Raw genomic sequence first — 22,740 nt, forward strand, 5'->3', positions numbered from 1 at the left:
ATTCATCCCAACCTCCTCTTCCTCCCTGTGTCCATATGTCCATTCCCTACGTCTGTGTCTCTGTTTCTGCCTTGCAAAGAGGTTCATCAGTACTATTTTTCTAAATTCCACATATATGCATTCATATACGATACTTGTTTTTCTCTTTCTGGCTTACTTTTCAAAGGAATGAGTTTCATTATTTCAGAGGAACCAATTCTGTCTTGAAATCGCTTACAAAAAGGCTGGCAAGATAATTTAGTTGATCTGTAGCATTTCTGAACCCCAAGAAGTCTGGGAAGTTGGGGGTGGTGGTGAGTGTGATGTTGGATGCCTGAATGCGCTGATGCAGTGGAGCAGACAGGGCACAACATGAGGGAGGGGCCACCTGGACTTGCCCACCTGACCGTGGGATGGTCTCGGGCTCTTCAATGCGTGCTGACTGCCTACCTACTCAAGCTGACAAGCGTGTAGGATAGTAAAAGTGGGGCTTCCCTGGTGGCTCAGACAGTAAAGAATCTGCCTGCCAATGCAGGAGACATGGGCTCCATCCCTGACTCGGGAAGCTCCCCTAGAGGAGGAAATGGCAACCCACTCCAGTACTCTTGTCTGGGAAACCCCATGGACAAAGCAGCCTTTTGGGCTACAGTCCATGGAGTTGCAGAGTCGGACACAACTTAGCAAATGAACGCGCACGCACGAGCACCCTGATTTTGAGAGTCCTCATGAACCACAGAATTAGTAATCTATTCGGTGTGGAGATGGCTGGCATGTCTGCATATAAATTTGCACCTGTGAATCTGACCTGGGTGATTTTTAATTTTTTAAACAGAATTAACTACCATGACGCCCGCAAGAAGGTCACAAAATAGAGGTGAGAGGTTTAAGTCGTCTACTGTTTATGCCAATGGAGCTCGGCCTGGGGGCAAATACCTCCGTGCACCCCATCCTTAACATCTAAGTCAATGCCACCATGAGCCAAGGGCTGAGAAGCAGAATGGGTTAGGACGGAGTGGGCTGGCACGATTCTGAGCTTGAGAAGAGTGCAGGTGAATCACTTTTCGATTGGCCTTTGTACTTTGTTTCTGAATCGTGTCTTTTGTTTTCTTATAAAGAACTCAAGCAGGCCTGCTCAGAGTGTATTATTTCTGATTTCAGAAGAGAGTCCAAACAAAGAATTAGAATTCAGTAACCTCTAAGATTTGCCCCCGAGTCCGAGCATTCGGCGAGTCTTTCATTTTGCCTACTTAGCTGGCAAAACCATACCGTTTTGTCAAGTAGCTCCATAAAGTGAATTTTACAAGAGGAAGGTTGCCTTAGGATGCTCCCTCCAGCAGGGGTGTGGCTGAGGTTCTTATTCATGACACAAGAAAACATTGAGCATCTTTCCATCCGATCAGTGAAGTCAGTTTTATTTTTTATTTAAAATCTTTTTTTTGGCTGTGATGCACCACTTGTGGGATTTCAGTTCCCTAACCGGGAACTGAATCTGGGCCGTCAGCAGTGAGAATGCAGAGTTCTAACCGCTGGACTGTCAGGAAGTCCCTGAAGTCAGGTCTCACTGGGGTTTGCCAGTACCCTGATTATGGGCACTAAAAGAAGCGATACAGTGAAGAACCTCTGGCTAACAAGAAAGCATTTGATACATCATTCAATAATGTTTATCTTTCAGCTCCCCAGTTTGCAAATATATCTATGGAATACATGCTGTTCTGTGCCTGGCCCACAAAACCAAGCGAGTCGGAGTTGGTTTCTGCTTTGCTGTGGTTCTCTGACAATTGAAGGCAATAATTAATGCTGGTATGCTGGCAAAGACTGAAGGCATGAGGAGAAGGGGACAACGGAGGATGGCATCACTGACTCAATGGACAATGAGACTGAGCAAGCTCCGGGAGATGGTGAGGAACAGGGAAGCCTGGCGTGCTGCAGTCCATGGGGTCACAAAGAGCGGGGCATGACTGAGCAACTAAACAGCAACATGCTGTGAACAGGCTCAGGGGTAAAGAATCCTCCTGCAGTGCATTTCTGGTAGAGTGCATATTCTTGTAGAGTCATTTATTTTTTAAACTTTTTATTAGAGTATAGTTGATTTACCATGCTGTAAAGCAACAATGTTAGTTTCTACTGTATAGCAAAGTGTAAAGTCAGTTAAATACTGAGTACTTTCAAAACTTCAGAACAGCAAAGGATTCTGTGTGTTTGTGTGCAAAGTACTGTATTTTCCAGAGCATCTACAAAGATCTTTCACCACTTGGCTGATGGGATGTATTTTGTTCTCCTGTGTTTTGGGTTGACTAAAAAAGTTCATTCAAGTTGACATAAAATGTTATGGAAAAACCCAAATGAATTTTTTGCCCAACACAATACACATAAAAATATGAGAGACCGATTTAGGGGGCCTCTAACATCTAAATTCCTTTGTATTCATCTTCTTTGTGAAATATTTATATAAAATTTAGCTGTAAAGGCACGTTATACTAGTAGAAAGGAGGAAGGCTGGTCACAGCTATATACAGGAATAGAAGTACTTAGACACTTCACTAATCTAAGAATTGGGGAAAAAATTATTTTTCACGTGAGAGGTATGTATTCATCTCAGTGGTTTTCAAAGCCAAATCCTTGAAATCATTAAGGTCTAAATTTAATCTAGATGTTGCACTTGAATCTCCACTTTGGTGGATCCCACCCTCGTTACTTACTCTGTTGATGCCCTGAGTATGGATGAGAGTGAGAGTGGAGGCGAGTCCCCTTCAAAGGGCTGACTACCTCTGCAAGATTTACAATTTTACTTCTACTTAATGTCCGCCCAAAAGCAAAGTTTTGGTTTGGAATTACAGACTGAGCAAGTTGCTTCCTGGACATCCGCATCTCTGGGGTGGGGAGGAACAGCATGGAGCCGGGGTCAGGGCTGCCCACACCAGGAGCTCACAGAACCAGTGAGTGACCCAGCCCAGGGCGGAGCTCGCATCACCGAGGCACACGGGCTCAGCACCTCGGCAGGGAGCACCCAGAGCCCCTGTTGCTCCACGAGCACGCCCGCGTAAGGGTGGTCAGGAGAACACTCAGTGTCGTAGGTATGCTTGTAATTTAGAAGACTGGAGTCGAACTTAATTTATTCCTTAGTTGTTTACCGAGACATAAGCTAAAACATCCTAGGAAACAGGTTTATTTCCTTTTTTCAAAAAGAATAAGCCATCAAAGAAACCCAAAGATAATCATGTGTACTTCTGATACCTAAATGTTGGGTGGGTATGTGTGTGAAGGAGGCAGGGCTCCCTGCAGGCTGGCAGACTCATTCATTACGTATGGCCTATTTATATTTCTACTGTAAGTTCTAATTAGTAAAGCTCACTGCCTTCCATAGATTCATTAAAACGTATCAGAAATAAAGTGCCCAAGTTTCTAGAGGCTTGTACCTGCACCAGAACTTGGGCTCAGTTCGTATTTTCTGGCTTAATTGTCCCACAGGGTCATCTTGTAGTAACTAACAAACTCTCTCCTTCTGTAACATGTGCTAGCAGGGATTCAGTTCATGAATTTTAAAATTGTTTTCCCTGATATGACTGGGTCTCTATTAAGAGGAAATAGTATAGTGAGGCTGATGGACTTTGCTCCCAAACTGCTGCCCTGCTTGACAGCTGTGTGACCTCTGGTGTCTTTGTGCCTCTGCAGGGGTGACCTCGATTTCCTTGTTTGTAAAATGGGTGATAATAGTGTCTACTTTAGAAGGTTGCTATGAAGAATAAATGATCTAAAATACATATCATGCCTCAGTTCAATTCAGTTCAGTCACTCAGTCATGTCCAACTCTTTGCGACCCCATGAATCGCAGCATGCCAGGCCTCCCTGTCCATCACCAACTCCCGGAATTCACCCAGACTCACGTCCATCGAGTCAGTGATGCCATCCAGCCATCTCATCCTCTGTCGTCCCCTTCTCCTCCTGCCCCCAATCCCTCCCAGCATCAGAATCTTTTCCAATGAGTCAACTCTTCGCATGAGCTGGCCAAAGTACTGGAGTTTCAGCCTCAGCATCAGTCCTTCCAAAGAACACCCAGGACTGATCTCCTTCAGAATGGACTGGTTGGATCGCCTTGCAGTCCAAGGGACTCTCAAGAGTCTTCTCCAACACCACAGTTCAAAAGCATCAATTCTTCGGCACTCAGCCTTCTTCAGAGTCCAACTCTCACATCCATACATGATCACTGGAAAAACCATAGCCTTGACTAGACGAACCTTTGTTGGCAAAGTAATGTCTCTGCTTTTGAATATGCTATCTAGGTTGGTCATAACTTTCCTTCCAAGGAGTAAGCGTCTTTTAATTTCATGGCTGCAGTCACCATCTGCAGTTATTTTGGAGCCCAAAAAAATAAAGTCTGACACTGTTTCCACTGTTTCCCCATCTAGAAATGATTTAAAATATGTAACATGCCTAGAACATGGAGTCGCATACAGTAAATGCTTTATAAACATCAGCTGTTATTTATGACTATAATTATTATACATAATATACATGCATGTTGAGAAATATACATCCACAAGCACAGAAGGGTTCCTGGAACTGACTGAATTTTAACATGAAAGACAAGTTTTAAGGAATACGGTTTTGATATGAAAATGATCTACTCTGCTGAAGATTTTAAAGTTATCTTCCCCCCTTCATTAGCAATGAGAAACTAATACTGAAAAAAGATGAAATACTCAAAAATCCTACCTCTGGGTACCTTTGAATGATATAGCTAGAAATGACTCTCTTCTTTAATGCTTTTGTGTATTCTCCACTTTTTAAAGTATATTTTGGTGTAATTACTTTTATAACTAGGGAAAACACTAATGAAATTTCCTTAAGAATTTATAAGTGAGTGAGTTTTCCATCATCTGATGTTTCTATAGTGTAGATTCTCTGTATTTACCATGGGGGTTTGCTATTTGATATGGACATCTTGATTCAGTGTTTGATGTAAAGATGCTATCTTTTTTAGCTCAACTAAATTGAAACTGGCAGGCTTAGCATTATGAAGACAGCATGATCAGGTAGCGCCCGATACTCCCTGATAAAATCTGAGTCATCTGATATAAGACTTCTTACATCATTTTAATCAAAATAATACAAATTTTAAAAAAGATTTTAAAAAAGAATTGGTAACAGAAAGATCTAAAAGGGAAATCCTCATTAAAGTAAGTTTACATTGACAATGCGAAAGATGATTAAGTGTAAGATTAAAGTGACAGATTTAACAAAATCAGTGGTGTAATTCTCATAGGACTGTGTTTGCATGTCAGCGTCCTTTGGAGGAATTACAAGACCCGGGGCTGTCAGCATACCAGGACTTACAACATGAGCTTATTCTTTAAAAGACATTTTGTGAATGAACATTCTAGAATTGATAATGGGGAAATGTATACTTATCCTAATATGATCTGGCTTCTACCTGATTTCTCCTTAGAAGGATTACATCTGTTTTCCACAGGACGATGAAAATAAAGAACATGGGAAATTATTCAGTCACGATGACTAGCGAGTCAAGTACTGAACCAATAAGGGAACAGTTGCCAAATGTGCATAATTATCAGCAAAGTGAGAACTTTTTAGCATTAGAGATTTTATGATTTTATCAAACTTGTAATAATTTTGAGATTACATGGAGAACATGGTAAATATCATGCAAATAAGGTCAGAAATATAGATTCCCTTTCCAGAAAAAATAAAAGGAGGAAAAGAATAATTACGGTCATTTTTTCAGGTTTTTTCCTTCTCCCAAGGGCTAGTGAGTTAATGTAGTAAACTTTATATGAGATGATTTGCATGTTTGAAACAATAAAATTAGAATTCAAATATTTATTAAAAATGTTCAAGTATAAGGACTTTTTTGGCAGTCCAGTGGTTAAGACCTTGTGCTTCTAATGCAAGGGGCACAGGTTCAATCCCTGGTCAGGGAACTCAGATTCCACATGCCCCACAGGGTGGCCAAAAAGAAAAAATCCAAGTATCCCAGTATGCTTTTCGGAGAATCCTATGTTTTGAAGCATATGTAATAAGTGCTATAACATCCAAGAGGATAGTAGAACAACATGGAAACTGGAGAACAGACTTCAGCTCAACCCTGGGCTATGTCCTATCACAGCCAGTGGCAAGTGTGGGGTGGTGCACCCTGAAGAATGAAGGGCCGTCAGTCCGTGTCTAAAAGGAAATTCTCCAGATCAGTATTTAGCCCTGTGCCACAGAGTAAGAACTCCATACATAGTTACCTTTATTATGTGTATTGTTATTATTTTGTTAGAACAAATGAAACATGTTCTATATTCCTATGTGTTCTCTCTCTCTATATATATATAGAGAAATATATATATAGAAATATACCTTCATAACGACCAAGAAGGTATGTGATGACTTTAGAATTCTTGCAAATCTCGCGCCAGTTAAGTGGCCACATGCGGAAAGCACGCTACCCACTCCAACCCCTAGCCTCCACAACAGGGAGTTGCACACGTTTCCAGCTAAAAAAAGAAAACACGCTTCTCGATATCAAGGGAAAGTACTATTTACATGGAGAAATGGAAAGATGCATATGAATGCAGTTACAGAAAGGCAAACCACAGGAACAAAACCACCTTTCCAGGTTTTATCAGCTGAGAAGCCTGAGGAGGTGAAAGATAAAGGCAATTAAGTAGGATTTGGTGAATCTGAAAGATATTTATGGGGGAGATCCTCTTTAAGCCTTCAAAGGAGGCAGAGTGGATTTGCAGACAAGAGGTTCTTTCCAGATGTGCTCGAAGGAGTTGCAAAAGGCTGGTGTTTTGTGAGAAGCTGGTGTCTGGGGCTTTGGGAGAATAGCTGATGCAGGAACCAACCGATAATGATGGCACGTGAGCCTTGAGGAAACGTTACACAAATCACATCAAGGTGAGAAAATACCTGTGAGCTTAAGAGCAGGCGTGTGGAAAGGGCATGGCATTTTTGACTCAGCAGGCAACACCTGCAGGCAGAAGGTGTTCGTGCATATTTGTGCATTAATTACCCATTACCATTAGCGTCTTGGGAGAGGGTGGGACCTGAGGCTAGAGTTTTGAGTACAACAGAAATTTACTATATACCCACTAAACTATTCTTTTTTTGTTGTTGTAAATTGTGAATCGAACATCTGCCAAATCAGTTTAGTTGCATAGAAAGGGCATCTGAAACACGTCAGAGTGATGGGCAATTTCTGAAATAACAGTTTTCAAGCATTCATAGTATAAAAAACTGGCAGAGTCCTGTAAAGAAAAGAGACATATGCTATATAACACAGGAGTCCAGCCTGGTGTTCTGTGATGACCTAGAGGGGTGGGAGCGGGGAGGGCAGAGAGAATCAAGAGGGAGGTAATATATCTGTATAATCATGGCTGAACTGCGTTATTGTATGGCAGGACCCAACACATCATTGTAAAGCAATTTTCCTCCAAATAAAGAATAAAAAACATTAACTACTTTATGAAATAAAAAAAAAGGACTTACCTATGAATGGGGACAACACAAAAAGTTAATTCTCATCTTAGTTCATGGATAAGTGTTTTTGAGGATGCGGCTTATGTGGTTTTCTTTTCCTTGCTCAAACTGTGATCATTGTCAGCACTCCTAACTCAACCAGAGTGTTTATGAATTAAAGTGTTTTTGCAAGCTTTAGACAAGGGAGTTTCTGAATGAAATGCTTGCCATTAAAAACCTTCCAGCAGTCTTAATGGATTTTACCTTCAAACTACGGGAATTTTCACAGTTTGACTTTTTTTTTTTTTTTAAACTAGCATGCTGAAGGAGTTTTTCTTCTATTTTAGATAATACCTTGCAGTTCATATGGCACTTTTCTCCACAAAGGATTCAAACTTCTCTGCAAATGCTATATATTCTTTAATGCTGTCCCTTGGAGGCTAAAAGGGGAGAATCGAGGTTACAAAGAAACGTTAGGTGACTTGTTGAAAGTCACGGGAAGCATCAGGCATCAACTCTTCCTCTGAATTCATGAGCAGAGGAGTGACTGCGGCAAGGCCAGCCTTGTGTGTTCTATTATGAAGGGAAAGTGAAACTCAGTTTTCTGTTTCCTAAGAGACATTGCAAGGTAATATTGACAGAGAAGAGTCATCTGATTCTCTCAGGGTGTGTGGAAGTCGAGGGTGGTGGTGTAAGCACATGAATTAACAACAGCATTCTCACTCCTTATGTCAAATTGAGGACTCTGCATTTGGACGCCTGCAAAACAGCTGGGCGTTCACTCACGTTTGGCCTGAAGAAGGGGGAGGGTCCTGGAGATGTGCTCTGTGATCTACTACGTCTTGTAGGTGCGACATCGTAAAGCTACTGAAACTACCGTGTTGGCTAAAAAGCTCATTTGGGTTTCATCTTAAGATTTTACAGAAAAATTAGAATGCGCATTATGGCCAACCCAACACTTGAATACAGATGGGCCTTTCAGGATTCAAAGGAGACACAGATGAATGTAGACCACAGTTTACTTTTCATTTCTAAGGAACGATTATTTCCTTAAAAACAAAACAAACCCAAAGTGTTAGATCCTGTGGAATCCCATACCAAGGTCACAGGTCCAGAGCCTGGAACCAAGATCATCTCTGGAACTGACTGAGGCCCACAGTAACTGTTGCCATGAGCCCCTAAACTGGCAGCTCCCTGACCCTATATTAGGTAAAAATGCCCACCCTAACTGATCACCTAATGCCACCCTTCCAGCAGGAACTGTCTTTGTCTTGAGGCTATAAAAATTGGCTACTAACCCATGAAAGCGTCGGTGCTCCCTTGAGCCAGCCTGCTCTACTTGCTGCGCCCTCATTATCTCTGCTTTTTGTTCTTAACAAACTCACTCCTTTCTGAATTACTCTGTGTCTGGAAGTGTTTTTTAATTTTTAAAAAATTTGTAATTGAAGGATAACTGCATTACAGTATTGCATTGGTTTCTACCAAACACCAACATGAATCAGCCATAGGTTTACCCATGTCCCTTCCCACTTGAATATCCCTTCCACCTCCCTCCCCACCCCTCTAGGTTGTTACAGAGTCCCTGTTTGAGTTCCTGAGTCAGACAGCAAATTCCCATTGGCTATCTATTTTGCATATTGTTACGTCTGTTTCCATGTTACTTTCTCCATACCTCCCACCCTCTCCTTCTCCCCTGTAGCCCTGTCCCTAAGTCTGTTCTCAATGTCTTTGCCTCCATTTGCTGCTCTGCAAATAGGTTAATCAGTACCATCTTTCTAAATTCCATATATATACACATTAGCATACAATCAGTGTTTTTCTCCTTCTGACTTCACTCAGTATAATAGGCTCTAGGTTACTCTGTGTTGTGGAAATTTTTTTCCAACCCATGCTTGGAAAAACCCACAACAGAGGCATCTTTTCCTTTTTTTTTTTTTAAAGAGACAATAGGCCCCACATGGCTTAGTCACCTGTGCTAAGCCCACATCACCAGCTGAGACTTAACACCTAACCTATTTGCAGTTCCAACCTTCCCCAGTGATGCAGTCTTAACTGGTCAATCTGGAACTTTCTGGTCAGTGCAAGTGAGGTCAGCTACCTGATATAAACCCTCCCCTCCCCTAAGGGAAGGTGGTCTTGCCTGAAACAATCTGCCTTTTCCTTGTCCCTCCCCAATTTCTGCCTATAAAGGCTTCCAGGCTCCTCAGAGCTCCTTTTTATTTGCTAATTGAGATGCTGCCCAATTCAGGAATCACTGAATAAAGCCAATTAGAGTCCTAAATATACTCAGCTCAATTTTGTGTTTTAACAGGTTTGGTGATGGTGACAGGATCTGAAGGAAACTTCTGGCAGCTTTGAAGAGACGAGAAACACAGGTAGGAAACCACTGACTTCTCTCTCCCACCGTTACAAAGGCTGCGGGTGAGTTCCCTTGGTTTTGAGCTCTGCTCTTTGCATTGAGCTCCTGATGACATTTAATTGGCTTTCCAGTCCCCCATTTGCTTGGAGCCCCTAGTTCCATGCTAGGACCTGCTGGCGGTTTAGGCTGGAGCTCCCCATGTGCTTGGACCCCTGCAGACTCCATGCTGGGAGCTTGTGGCGGCAGCTACGGTTCTCCATTTGCGGGGTTTGCTGGTTCGGTCCTTCCCCCAGTCCCAGGTTCCATGCTGGGAACTGTTGGTGGCATGTGAGGTCTTTGTCTTGGCCAGGATGCAATGACAGCTCTTGGTTATTCCTGGTGTGTTAAGGTGTACATTTGTTTGTCTTATGCAAATAAAGGCTACTGTTGATGGGAATTTCAGAGGCAAGAAAAGCCACAAAATTGGTGGGCATGGATTGAGCACTCAAAAGCTGCTAGATGCTCACCACCTCACCCAGAGACTCCTGGGTTAGGACAGGATAGTTATGGAATGGCTTAGAGTGACACTGAGTCACCTGCCCACCTCAAACATCCATGCAATGGGGTATGTGCATTGTATAAAAACCACACAAGCCCCACAGCACACCCTGCTTATTCACCTGTCTCTGAGGACCCAAAAGGCTTAGCCAGAAAAAGATGGGACCTTTCAATTCTAAAAGAGTTAAGTGTGCCACCTGCTTATTGCGTCAGTCTGGGGGCCAAAATATGGATGGACAGAAAAGTGGCTGAGCTACCTTTGTGGCTGAGGGTCCTACCAGCCCTCAGGGAAATGACCACAGCCATTATGGGGGAAGTTAGTTGAGATGATTTAAAAAGTACACTTGAAAATAAGACCTTCCAAATCAAACACACAGAATGGGGATACCTGTTTTAACACATTATCAACTGGGTTTTTTTTGTGTGTGTGGAAACTAACGCCTGTGGCTGGCAATTCATTATGTAAGTGAATATTGAACTACCTGCATTTGAGTAAATATCAACAACTTTTAATTTTGGACTTAATGTATTTATTTGAAATTTTGTACATGTACATTACTAAAGCATTCTAATGTTTCACGCGAGTGTGACAGACACAATGTAGCAGACACTGCAATGCAGGGGACAGAACATCTGTTACAAATACACTTTCCCCTGGAAAAGCAGACTGCTGGATGCATTTTTCTGGGGTGGGGGGTGGTTCTTGTGGGTATTATTTCCTCTTGAATATGTTCTTTTATTTTACCTGACAGTCGACAAAGTGGATCTTTGCGTGTGTGTGTGACGGGGGTGCTCTTTAGAAATAAGAAATTTCCCAATGCATCATTTTTGAAAATGTTGGTAATAAACTTGTGTTTATAATATACGCGAGGTTGGAACAAAAACCTAATGGAGCCAGATGTGAATGATAATGACAATTATGTTGTATAATGAACCTCTGATCAGCTTCAAGCTCTTAACAACTCTGCACAGTGATGTTAACTGTATCATGATCTAAAAACATATTGATAAGTCTCTGGTCAATAATATTCAGGTAGCAAAAGATGGACTAATATGTCTCCTGTTAATGATGTGCTAGCTGGTATGCAGAAGCCTTCAAAAGGCTTCAAGATGTCAAAGGAGCGTCATTAAAAATTTGTTGCAACAGGCTCATGAAATACTAAAGATACAGGAGGTACCTAAAACAGACTGTAAGATAGACATTACCTAACCTTTACTGCTCCCTTCTGTCCCCCTTTATCTGGGCACTCATTCTAGTAATCTGATCTAAATTGTCTTTCTACTCTGAAGAGAACACAAGATCATAAACAAAAGTCCACCAAGTCAGTGGACTTGCAGACAGCCCCATATCTACCCTCAATGGAAGACCCCCATAAAGGCTCCTCCCAGGATTGTCGAGACTGAGGGATTTTCTGGTAAATTGCTACATTATTCCCTTAAGCAGCTAAGGCTAACTAAAATTTAAATTAATGAGAAACAATGACCCAGTTTTGGTAGATTCCAGAGACACACTCTCTACTGTACACCCCACTTCAAGCCTGCATATGGGATCCCAGGAAAACTGGCAGAAGTCAGCTCAGGAGAGAACTCTTCCCTGAATTAGCTCTCCTGGATCTTTATCAATCCATGAGAAAGGAAAAGACAGTTACTTTTATATCCGCTTTGGGGACACCTCTTAAGTACAAGGGATGGTTCTATATTGCAAGAAATATTTGCTGTTTGCCCCGACTAAAAACTGGTGAGATATTTACAAGGATTTAAAAAAAAAATAGTTCAGTGATAAGAAGTTGGTCAGAAAATGGCAGTTGATACTGACAGCATCATAGAAATTTTTTTCTTTTAGGCTCTTCCCTTAAGCCAAAATAAATCTGGGTACACCCCAGAGGGAAATAAAAACCTATCGCCTTTGTGAAAGGATTTACTAAAACATTCCAAAGGCAAACAGCTCTAACTCCAGAACATAGAAATTTTTTGATATCCATTTTAGTTAGAAATCTTCTCCCTGATATACAAGGAAAGAATGAATTAAGGATAATCCAGTTGGGATGGGGTAGATCAATGTAAGCCGTCATTTAAGCTGCAACCCAATTCTTTGAGGAATTAAGAGCTACTGTCATGATCTTATACATTTTGCAAAACCAGAAATTCAGCTCTAGAAGCAGTTCAAAATTCAACTATCTCTTCCACTAAGGCCACAGCCACCCCTATTTATCTCAAAAGCCCCGTATGTATTAATCGTATAAAAATTCTGGCCTTAGGAAACCAAAGTCCTTCTTGGAGGAACCTGCATTCTATTCCCATGCCTTTGAGATGTAAATGTTATCTAAACTTTAGGGAGGTAATTCTTATCAGTAAGAAAATAAAAGGGAGAAAGTCATTTGAAACTTCAGTTCAGCCGCTCAGTCGAGTCCGATTCTTTGTGACCCCATGCACCGACGCACGCCAGGCTTGCCCCTGCGTCACCAACTCCCGGAGCTCACTCAAACTCAGGTCCACTGAGTCGGTGATGCCATCCAACCATCTCATCCTCTATCGTCCCCTTCTCTTCCTGCCTTCAATCTTTCCCAGCATCAGGGTCTTTTCCCATGAGTCAGTTCTTTGCATCAGGTGGCCAAAGTATTGGAGCTTCAGCTTCAGCATCAGTCCTTCCAATAAATATTCAGGACTGATTTCCTTTAGGATGGACTGGTTGGATCTCCTTGCAGTCCAAGGGACTCTCAAGAGTCTTCTCCAGCACCACAGTTCAAAAGCATCAATTCTTCAGCGCTCAGCTTTCTTTATGATCCAACTCACACCCATACATGACCACTGGAAAAACCATAACTTTGACTAGACGGACCTTTGTCAGCAAAGTAATGTCTCTGCTTTTTAATATGCTGTCTAGGTTGGTCATAGCTTTCCTTCCAAGGAGCAAGAGTCTTTTAATCTCATGGCTGCAGTCACCATCTGCAGGGATTTTGGAGCCCCCCAAAAGCCATCACTGTTCCCATTGTTTCTCCATCTTTTTGCCATGAAGTGATGGGACTGGATGCAATGATCTTCATTTTTTGAATGTTGAGTTTTAAGCCAGCCTTTTCACTCTCCTCTTTCACTTTCATCAAGAAGCTCCTTAGTTCCTCTTCACTTTCTGCCATTTGAAACTTAGGTGAACAAAACAAAACAAAAAATCTCCTACATGTCTTCCCCACAAACTTCAGTGAAAATGCGTTAGCCATCTGAGCAGGTAACTTTAACTTATTTCTCTACCAGGTAAACAACTTAGATCCAGCCTCTTTTGTAAGTAGTAAATTTCTTATTGGAGAAGGCAATGTTACTGTACCTGATTCATGCCATTAATTTTAAAATGAAAGCTATAAGGTCTCTGTATCTCTGTTTATGTTCATGTGTCTGTATACACGTGTTGTATGGTTATTTTTCACCTCCTAATGGTATTACTAAAACTGTTAAAAAAAAAAGAAAAATGAGTTCCATTTAGTTGGTTTGAAGAGAATTAAGCACTTATATGAAGTAAGTATTCCTAAGTCTCCCAGAAATACACAGGCATACCTCAGCGATATTACAGGTCCAATTTCAGACAGCTACAATAAAAACTAATATCACAATAAATCAAGTCACATGAATTTTTGTATTTCCTAGTGCATATAAGGCTCATATTTACACTATACTATGGGCTATAAGTTGGAAAATCTCATGGACGGAGGAGCCTGGTAGGCTGCAGTCCATGGGGTCGCTAGGAGTCGGACACGACTGAGCCACTTCACTTTCACTTTTCACTTTCCTGCATTGGAGAAGGAAATGGCAACCCACTCCAGTGTTCTTGCCTGGAGAATCCCAGGGACGGGGGAGCCTGGTGGGCTGCCGTCTATGGGGTCACACAGAGTCAGACACGACTGAAGCAACTTAGCAGCAGCAGCAGCATGGGCTATAAGTGTGCAATAGCATTATGCTTGAAAATGTATGTACCTTAATTAAAAATATTTTATTGCTAAAAAAAAATGCTCACTATCTGAGCCTTCATGAAGCCATAATCTTTTTGCAGGTTGAGGGTTTTACGTCAGTGTGGGTGGCTGCAGACTAATCAGGGTGGTGACTGCTGAAGGTGGTGTAGCTATGCTAATTTCTTAAAATAAGATAACAGTGGTTTATTGATTGACTCTTCATTTCATGAATGATCTCTCCAAAGTGGGCAGTGCTATTTGATAGCATTTTATGCATGGAATGTCTTTCAAAATTGGGATCAATTCTCTCAAACCCTGCTACTGCTTTAACAATTAAGTTTATATAATATTCTAAATGCTTTGTGGTCATTTCAACAATCTTCACAGCATCTTTACCAGAATTAGGTTCTAAGTCAAAAACCACTCTTTGCTCATCCACTGAAGTCAGTCCTCATCCATTAAAGTTTTATCATGAAATTGTATCAATTCAGTCACATCTTCAGGCTCCACTTCTAATTCCACCACATCTGCAATTACTTCCACCAAGGTCATGAATGCCTAAAAGTCATCCATTAAGGTTGGAATCAACTTCTTTCCAACTCCCGTTGGTGCTGATATTTTGATTTCTTCCCGTGAATCACAAATGTCCTCAACGGCATCTAGAATGGGGAGTCCTTTCCAGAAGGTTTTCAACTGACTTGCCCAGATTCATCAGGAATGAACATCTGTGGTGCAGAGCCTTACAAAACGTATATGTTAGAGAATAAGACTTGAGAATTGAAATCACACCTTGGTCCTTGGGCTGCAGAATGGAAGTTGTGCTAGCAGATATGAAAACAGTAAGTTCATTGTACATCTCCATCAGAGCTCTTGGGAGACCACATGCCTTATCAAGGAGCAGTAGTATTTTGAAAGGAATCTTTTTTTTCTGAGTAGATCTCAACAGTAAACTTAAAATATTCAGTAAACCATGCTGGAAACAGAGGTGCTGTCATTCAGGCTTTGTTGTTCCATTTACAGAGCATAGGCAGCGTGGATTTAGCATAATTCTTAAGGGCTCTAGGATTTTTGGAGTAGTAAATGACCATTGCTTTTAACTTAAAGTCACAGTTGCATTAGCACCTAATAAGAGAGTCGGTTTGTCCTTTGACACCAGGCACTGACTTCTCTCGAGCTATGAAAGTCCTAGATGGCATCTTCTTCTAATATAACGCTGTATCATCTGCACTGAAAATCTGCTGGTGTAGCCTCCTTTGTTAATTATCTTAGACCTTGTAGATAGTTTCTAGATAATCTAGACCTTCTAGGTAATTTGCAGTAGCTTCTACATCAGCACTTGCCGCTTTACCTTACACTCTCATGTTATGTGTATGGCTTCTTAAAGCTCACAAACCAACCTCTGCTGGCTTCAGACTTTCCTTCTGCCGCTCCCTTCCTCTCCTGGCTCTCACAGAGATGGAGCGAGCAGGGCCCAGCTCTGGGTTAGGCTTTGGCTTAAGGGAATAGTGTGGCTGATGTGAGTGATCCAGACTATTAAACTTTCCTCCACAGCCATCATAATGCTGTTTCACTTTCTTATCACTCCTGTGTTCACTGGAGATGCACTTTTAACTTCCCTTAGGTTCACACCTGGACTAACGGTTGGTGCAAGAGGCCTATCTTTCGACATATCTTACCTTCCAACACGCCTTCATCCCAAAGCCTAATTCTTTTTAGCTTTTGACTTAAAAGTGAGTAATGTGTGTCTTTTCCTGTCACTGAACTTTAGAGGCCACTGTAGGGTTATTAACTGGTCTACTACTTTCAACTTCGTGCCTCAGACGCTAGGGGACCTGAAGAGAGGGGGAGAGACGGAGAAACAGCCGCTCAGTGGAGCAGTCTGAACACACTGAACGTGTGCCAACGAACACGTTACCAACAGGGGCATTTTTGCAGAAACCAGCACCTGCGGCCAGCGATTTGCTATGTGAGTGAATATTGAAACACCTGCGTTTGAGTCAGTATCAACACTTTTTTTGCACTTATTGTATTTATTGGAAACTTTGTACATGTCTTATTAAAGCATTCTGATAGTGGAAGTGATGGAATTCCAGTTGAGCTATTTCAAATCCTAAAAGATGATGCTGTGAAAGTGCTTCACTCAATGTGCCGGCAAATTTGGAAAATTCAGCAGTGGCCACAGGACTGGAAAAGGTGGTTTCATTCCAATCCCAAAGAAGGGCCATGCCAAAGAATGTTCAAATTACCGCACAATTGCACTCATCACACACACTAGCAAAGTAATGCTCAAAATTCTCCAAGCCAGGCTTCAACAGTACATGAACCATGAATTTCCATATGTTCAAGCTGGATTTAGAAAAGGCAGAGGAACCAGAGATCAAATTGCCAACATCCACTGGATCATAGAAAAAGCAAGAGAATTCCAGAAAAACATCTACTTCTGCTTTACTGATTATGCCAAAGCCTTTGACCATGTAGATCACAGCAAACTGTGGAAAATTATGAAAGAGATGGGAATACCAGACCACCTTACCTGCCTCTGGAGAAATCTGTATGCAGGTCAAGAAGCAACAGTTAGAACCAGACATGGAACAACAGACTAGTTCCAAATTGGGAAAGGAGTACGTTAAGGCTGTATATTGTCACCCTGCATATTTAACTTATATGCAGAGTACATTATGCGAAATGTCAGGCTGGATGAAGCACAAGCTGGAATTAAGATTGATGGGAGAAATATCAATAACCTCAAATATGCAGATGACATCACCCTTATAGCAGAAAGTGAAGAGGAACTAAAGAGCCTCTTGATGAAAGTGGCTCAGACTATTTTTCTGGGCTTCAAAATCACTGCAGATGGTGACTGCAGCCATGAAATTAAAAGATGCTTGCTCCTTGGAAGAAAAGCTACGACCAACTTAGACAGCATATTAAAAAGCAGAGACATTACTTTGCTGACAAAGGTCTGTCTAGTCAAAGCTATAGTTTTTCCAGTAGTCATGTATGGATGTAAGAGTTGGACTATAAAGAAAGCTGAGTGCCAAAGAATTTATGCTTTTGAACTGTGGTGTTGGAGAAGACTCTTGAGAGGCCCTTGGACTGCAAGGAGATCCAACCAGTCCATCCTAAAGGAAATCAGTCCTGAATATTCATTGGAATGATTGATGCTGAAGCTCCAATACTATGGCCACCAGATGCAAAGAACTGACTCATTGGAGAAGACCCTGATGCTGGGAAAGATTGAAGGCAGGAAGAGAAGGGGACAACAGAGGATGAGATGGTTGGATGGCATCATCGACTCAATGGACATGAGTTTGAGTAAGCTCCAGGAGTAGGTGTTGGACATGGAAGCCTGGCATGCTGCAGTCCATGGGGTTGCAAAGAGTCAGACACGACTGAGCGACTGAAATACACTGAATATTTTGAGTGTGTGATAGGTGCAACAGGAGGCACCTCTGTGCAAGGACAGAACACGTATTACAAACACACTGGGCTTCACTGTGCTTCCCCCCAGAAGAGCAGACTTTACACTTTCTGGAGACATTCTTTTTAGTCCTATGGGTATTATTTTCTCTAGAATATGTTCTTTTATTTTACCTGATAGTTGGCAAGGTGGATCTTTGTGGGGGATCTTTTAGAAATAAGAAATTTAGTAATGCATCATTTTTGAAAGTTTTATGGTAATAGACCTGTATTTATAATAGACACAAATTTGAACCAAAAACCTAATGGAGTAAAATGTGAATGACAACAATAACTGTAAGTTATATAATGAATTCTTGATCAATCTTGTAAGCTCTAGCATCTGCTGTTAATTGTATCATGCTCTAAAAATATACTGATACATCTCCGGTCAATAACATTCATATAATAAAAGATGTATTTATACATCTCTGGTCAATGATGTGTTAAGTTTGCCATCTTACATGGGCATAGTTCATGATGCCCAAAACAATTACAACAGTAACATCAAAGATGACTGTAATGTAATACTATAAAAGTTTGAAATATTGCAAGAATACAAAATGTGACACAGACGTAAGTGAGAAAATGCTGTTGGAAAAATGGCACCAACAGACTTGCTCAATGCAAGGTTGCCATAAAGCTTTAATTTATTAAAGAAAAAAATGCAATATTTGTGAAGTTCAATAAAGCAAAGTATACCTATAACAGAAACTGGTCCAAATGCTTCTCAAGTTCACATGATCAGAGGTAATCTTTAGTAAATAAAAGCTTGTTGAAGTTTGTTGGGTTAACTAAAATACGTGCTCTGAATTATCATCACTAAAATAATGCAAACGTACAACTTAATTCTACTTGTTTTACTGGTCAAATAAGTTCAGGTTATCTCTGTTACAAAGTTTTTTTAGCAAGAAAAATATCTTAGGGGGTGATGGATAATTTGTCCAATGTCTTATGAAGCTTTTGTGGGTAGTGTAAACATAATTATTTAGAACAAATGAGTCAAATTGATGTAAATGGGATAACAGGTTTTAGGTAACTTGTAAAATAGTTTCCTCAAAACTTTGTGGTAATCTGAAACCCAAGTTTTGCGAAGTTAAATTATGGATAGTCATTAAATATCTAGATAATTTCCAAATAAGATGAAATACTGAAACACTAATTACTGAATACAGGTTTATCTACTTTGGGCTTTTACAGACCAACTAAAGATTTTTGGGTCTATTAGTAAACTTTTTTTTGTGCCATACTGAAATATTCACTATCAGAAAACATGTTTTAAGAAATTTTAAGAACTTTCGAGCCACAAAATAAGAAAAGCTCCTAATGTAAGACTTTATAGTTGCTTACTATTTGGTTTTTACTAAAATTAAGTATTTTTAGGGTTGCTGCTGCTAAGTCGCTTCAGTCGTGTCCGACTCTGTGCGACCACATGGACTGCAGCCTACCGGGCTTCTCCGTCCCTGGGATTCTCCAGGCAAGAACACTGGAGTGGGTTGCCATTTCCTTCTCCGGTGCATGAAAGTGGAATGTGAAAGTGAAGTCGCTCAGTCGTGTCTGACTCTTAGCGACCCCATGGACTGCAGCCTACCAGGCTCCTCCGCCCATGGGATTTTCCGGGCAACAGTACTGGAGTGGGGTGCCATTGCCTTCTTCCTTTTTAGGGTTAAACATTATATTATAATTAAAGCTATTAGAAATAGTAAGGGGAAATATCTCTGGATGCAAGGATAGTAGGATGTGTGATTTGACAATGGTAGGGATGAAGAATAGAGATGTATTTTTGTTGAGGAAACAGAAGGCAATTTTGTCCTAAATGCAGAGTGGTTATTTCAAGAATGGAAAGAAGGAATAAACATAGAAAACAACTGTAGAAAGTTTGTGGGAAAAAGAGTCTTGGGAGCTGAATTTTATGCGTGGTTAAGCTATCCATGATCCGAATGAATTTATTTAAGTAAAAAAGAGTTTTAGTCAAAATTAAAGTTGCTTTTTCTTAAAAGGAAAAGTTCTTTTGCACTATTGGTCTGCTTCTGGTAAGCAGCTATGAAAGGGTCTTCAAAATAAATTCCTGTGATTCTCATTATCTTTATTAGGTCTTTGATTACTTGAGTAATTCTGAGTCTTATCTACTAAGAGAGACATTTTAAACAATTATGAAACTTTTTAAATTTAATTTATTTTAATTGGAGGCTAATTACAATATTGGAATGGTTTTTTGGCCATACATTGACATGAATCAGCCATGGGTGTACATGTGTCCCCCATCCCCTCCCTTAGGGTCACCCCAGTTCACCAGCCCTGAGCACCCTGTCTCATGCATCGAACCTGGACTGGCGATCTATTTCACATATGGTAATAAACATGTTTCAGTGCTATTCTCTCAAATCATCCCACCCTCGCCTTCTCCCAACAGTCTGTTCTTTACATCTGTGTCTCTTTGGCTGTCTCGCATATATAGGGTCATCATTACCATTTTTTAATAATTATGCAACTTTCTATATTTACCTGCAAAGTCTTTATCCCCTTGTTTGAATGGATAACTATTACTTCACAGTGGACTATGATCTTATTTGACCAAGTATTTTTAAACTTTTTGGTGTTTTTGACAAACTTCTCCCAAACCAAATTCTAAATGTAATCTTTTTGACCTCAAACCAACTTTGAGATTTTCCAGAGAGCCCATGGAACATTTCAAAAGATTTGTTTTCTCTCCTTAGAAACAGAGAGATGTTAAACTAACTAGGCTTATTTGATACATTAAATTGCATAGGAAGGCCTATCACATAAAAGGTAATAAGGAGATCCAACCAGTCCATTCTAAAGGAGATCAGTCCTGGGTGTTCACTGGAAGGACTGATGCTGAAGCTGAAACTCCAGTACTTTGGCCACCTCATGCGAAGAGTTGACTCATTGGAAAAGACTGATGCTGGGAGGGATTGGGGGCAGGAGGAGAAGGGGACGACAGAGGATGAGATGGCTGGATGGCATCACCAACTCGATGGACGTGAGTTTGAGTGAACTCTGGGAGTTGGTGATGGACAGGGAGGCCTGGCGTGCTGCAACTCATGGGGTCACCAAGAGTCTGACACGACTGAGCGACTGAACTGAACTGAAGCTTCCTTTAAGTTGTATTTCTATAGATATATAAGTATTCTCAAAATTCACATGTCCTGGGATAATGTAATCAGCCATACTTCCAGTTACCACCTTAAAATGTTAATCACAGAATAACTATTTCCTTATCAAATGAACTCTTATCAGATCTTTAACTATAGTTATTTGTAAGTCTGTCATTTACAGAGAGCTATTGTTTTACTCAGATGCTTTTGCAAAAGTATTTCTTCAAAAGTGCTTCACCTTTAAAGAAATTCATGGAAAGGACTCTGCAAATACAGGTCAGTGATAACTTTGGTTCACACAACTGGGTAAATGTTTCCAGAACTAATGAAAAACTGGATTCAAGTAGAACAAGAATTAATTACACGAGACTGAATGAATGGAGGGAGATGGTTAGAATTTCTTATTTGAAACATTGCTGGCACCTTAATATTTTGTTTTTCCAGATTTGAGATTGCTCTTGCAGTAACATGACCTACAACAATGAGGTAAAGTATACCGTTGTAAACAAAGATGAAACATTTTCTCTGATTCTTCCAGAACCCAGAAACTCTCGAATGTTCTTTTTAAAGCAAAATAGCTATTGTACAAAAGTTTAGTGAGAATCTGTTGTTGTAACAGGGCACAATTGATTACATTGGTATTATTACGAAGGCATTGGCTGTAATAGTATATATGAGAGAGATGTGTATAGACTCAGATATGACCAGACAGCTGAAAACAACTAAGATTCACTTTGCAGGGGGGTGGGGGGGTGGGGGTCAATAAAATCCTTTGGAAAAATTGGACTGGTACCAAGATTCCTGGGAACTAAACAGGCGAGTAAAAAAGGTAATTTCCTGGTAGGTCCATAGAACTCCAGGATATTTTTTCAGACCTCAATAAGAGAGGAACTCACCCAAAGTTACATGTATTGCAGGTAAAACTGGATTGTGAGATTTTGGCTACCTGGCTTCAGAGGCTCAAGAGTTTAGCCTGAGGTTCCTTTATAGGAAATAGTTTTTAAAAGAGTATAAATGGCCCAGTACTATTCTTGCTGCACTTATGTAATTAATCAGGCCAAGTTTAATGCAAACAAATTGGGTTTACTGTTAATGCTTTTTGGTTAAGAGAACAGTGATTACAGAGAAGAAAACTGTATTTCTGTAGATATCAGAGCCTAATCCTGGGAACTGCTTTGGAGACTTTGTAACATCCCTGTAACCTGGAGTAGATCTTGAATACTTCCAGTTCCCTCACTTGACTGGTTATGACTCTCCAAACTACTGTTTCCAATTTCCTCCCACCCTTCTGATTTGGAATCCCAAAGAACAAAGACTGCCCTTGTGTCTCCTGGCAAGGGACTATCCCAGATCTTCCTCACTAACCAAACGGGAGCCAAACTGCAGGGACTTGAACCTTGGGTGTACATCTCACCTGATACTGGGTCCTGTCCACCCACTCAAGACCTCAGAATCGAATCGACTGGGAAGAGAAGTAGCCAATGTTGAGGTGCATTACTGGGTAGCCAAACATGCAACCCTCTCTTCTTCAGCGCCTTTTCTTGACTCTGGCCTTGACTTGGAAAGAGAACACCATCCCCCGTATCTCCCAAGCTATTGCTTGGGTGTGGGGGTGGAATCCTTTCAGATCACTGGATTTCTCATCAGAAACTCTGATCTGTCCATGATGTTAGAAAGCCCTGGTCTGTTTCCTTCCCTCTATCTAGCCACCCCAAACTTGGGGAACTTTCTATTCAGGCTCTACATAAATGAGGAGGCCTCCCCCTTCCTTTGGCAGGATTCTACTTCACAAGTCAAGACAACCTGTGGCACCCGGATTAACATGTCTGTGGAAACTGAAACTCAGTTACAGAAAAACGCTGAACAACCCACTTGGCTTGAAAAG

The 22,740-nt window shown here is 40.9% G+C and overlaps 1 protein-coding gene across 6 annotated transcripts in view; it reads right to left on the bottom strand.

Moving 5' to 3' along the window:
- Positions 1-22,740, bottom strand: part of PRKCQ (protein kinase C theta) — a 212,227-nt gene that overhangs the window by 53,595 nt on the left and 135,892 nt on the right. The gene's annotated exons all lie outside the window — the stretch shown is intronic.

The sequence above is a fragment of the Bubalus kerabau genome, chromosome 13, assembly GCF_029407905.1.
Source record: "Bubalus kerabau isolate K-KA32 ecotype Philippines breed swamp buffalo chromosome 13, PCC_UOA_SB_1v2, whole genome shotgun sequence".
Classification (NCBI taxonomy): Eukaryota; Metazoa; Chordata; class Mammalia; order Artiodactyla; family Bovidae; genus Bubalus; species Bubalus kerabau.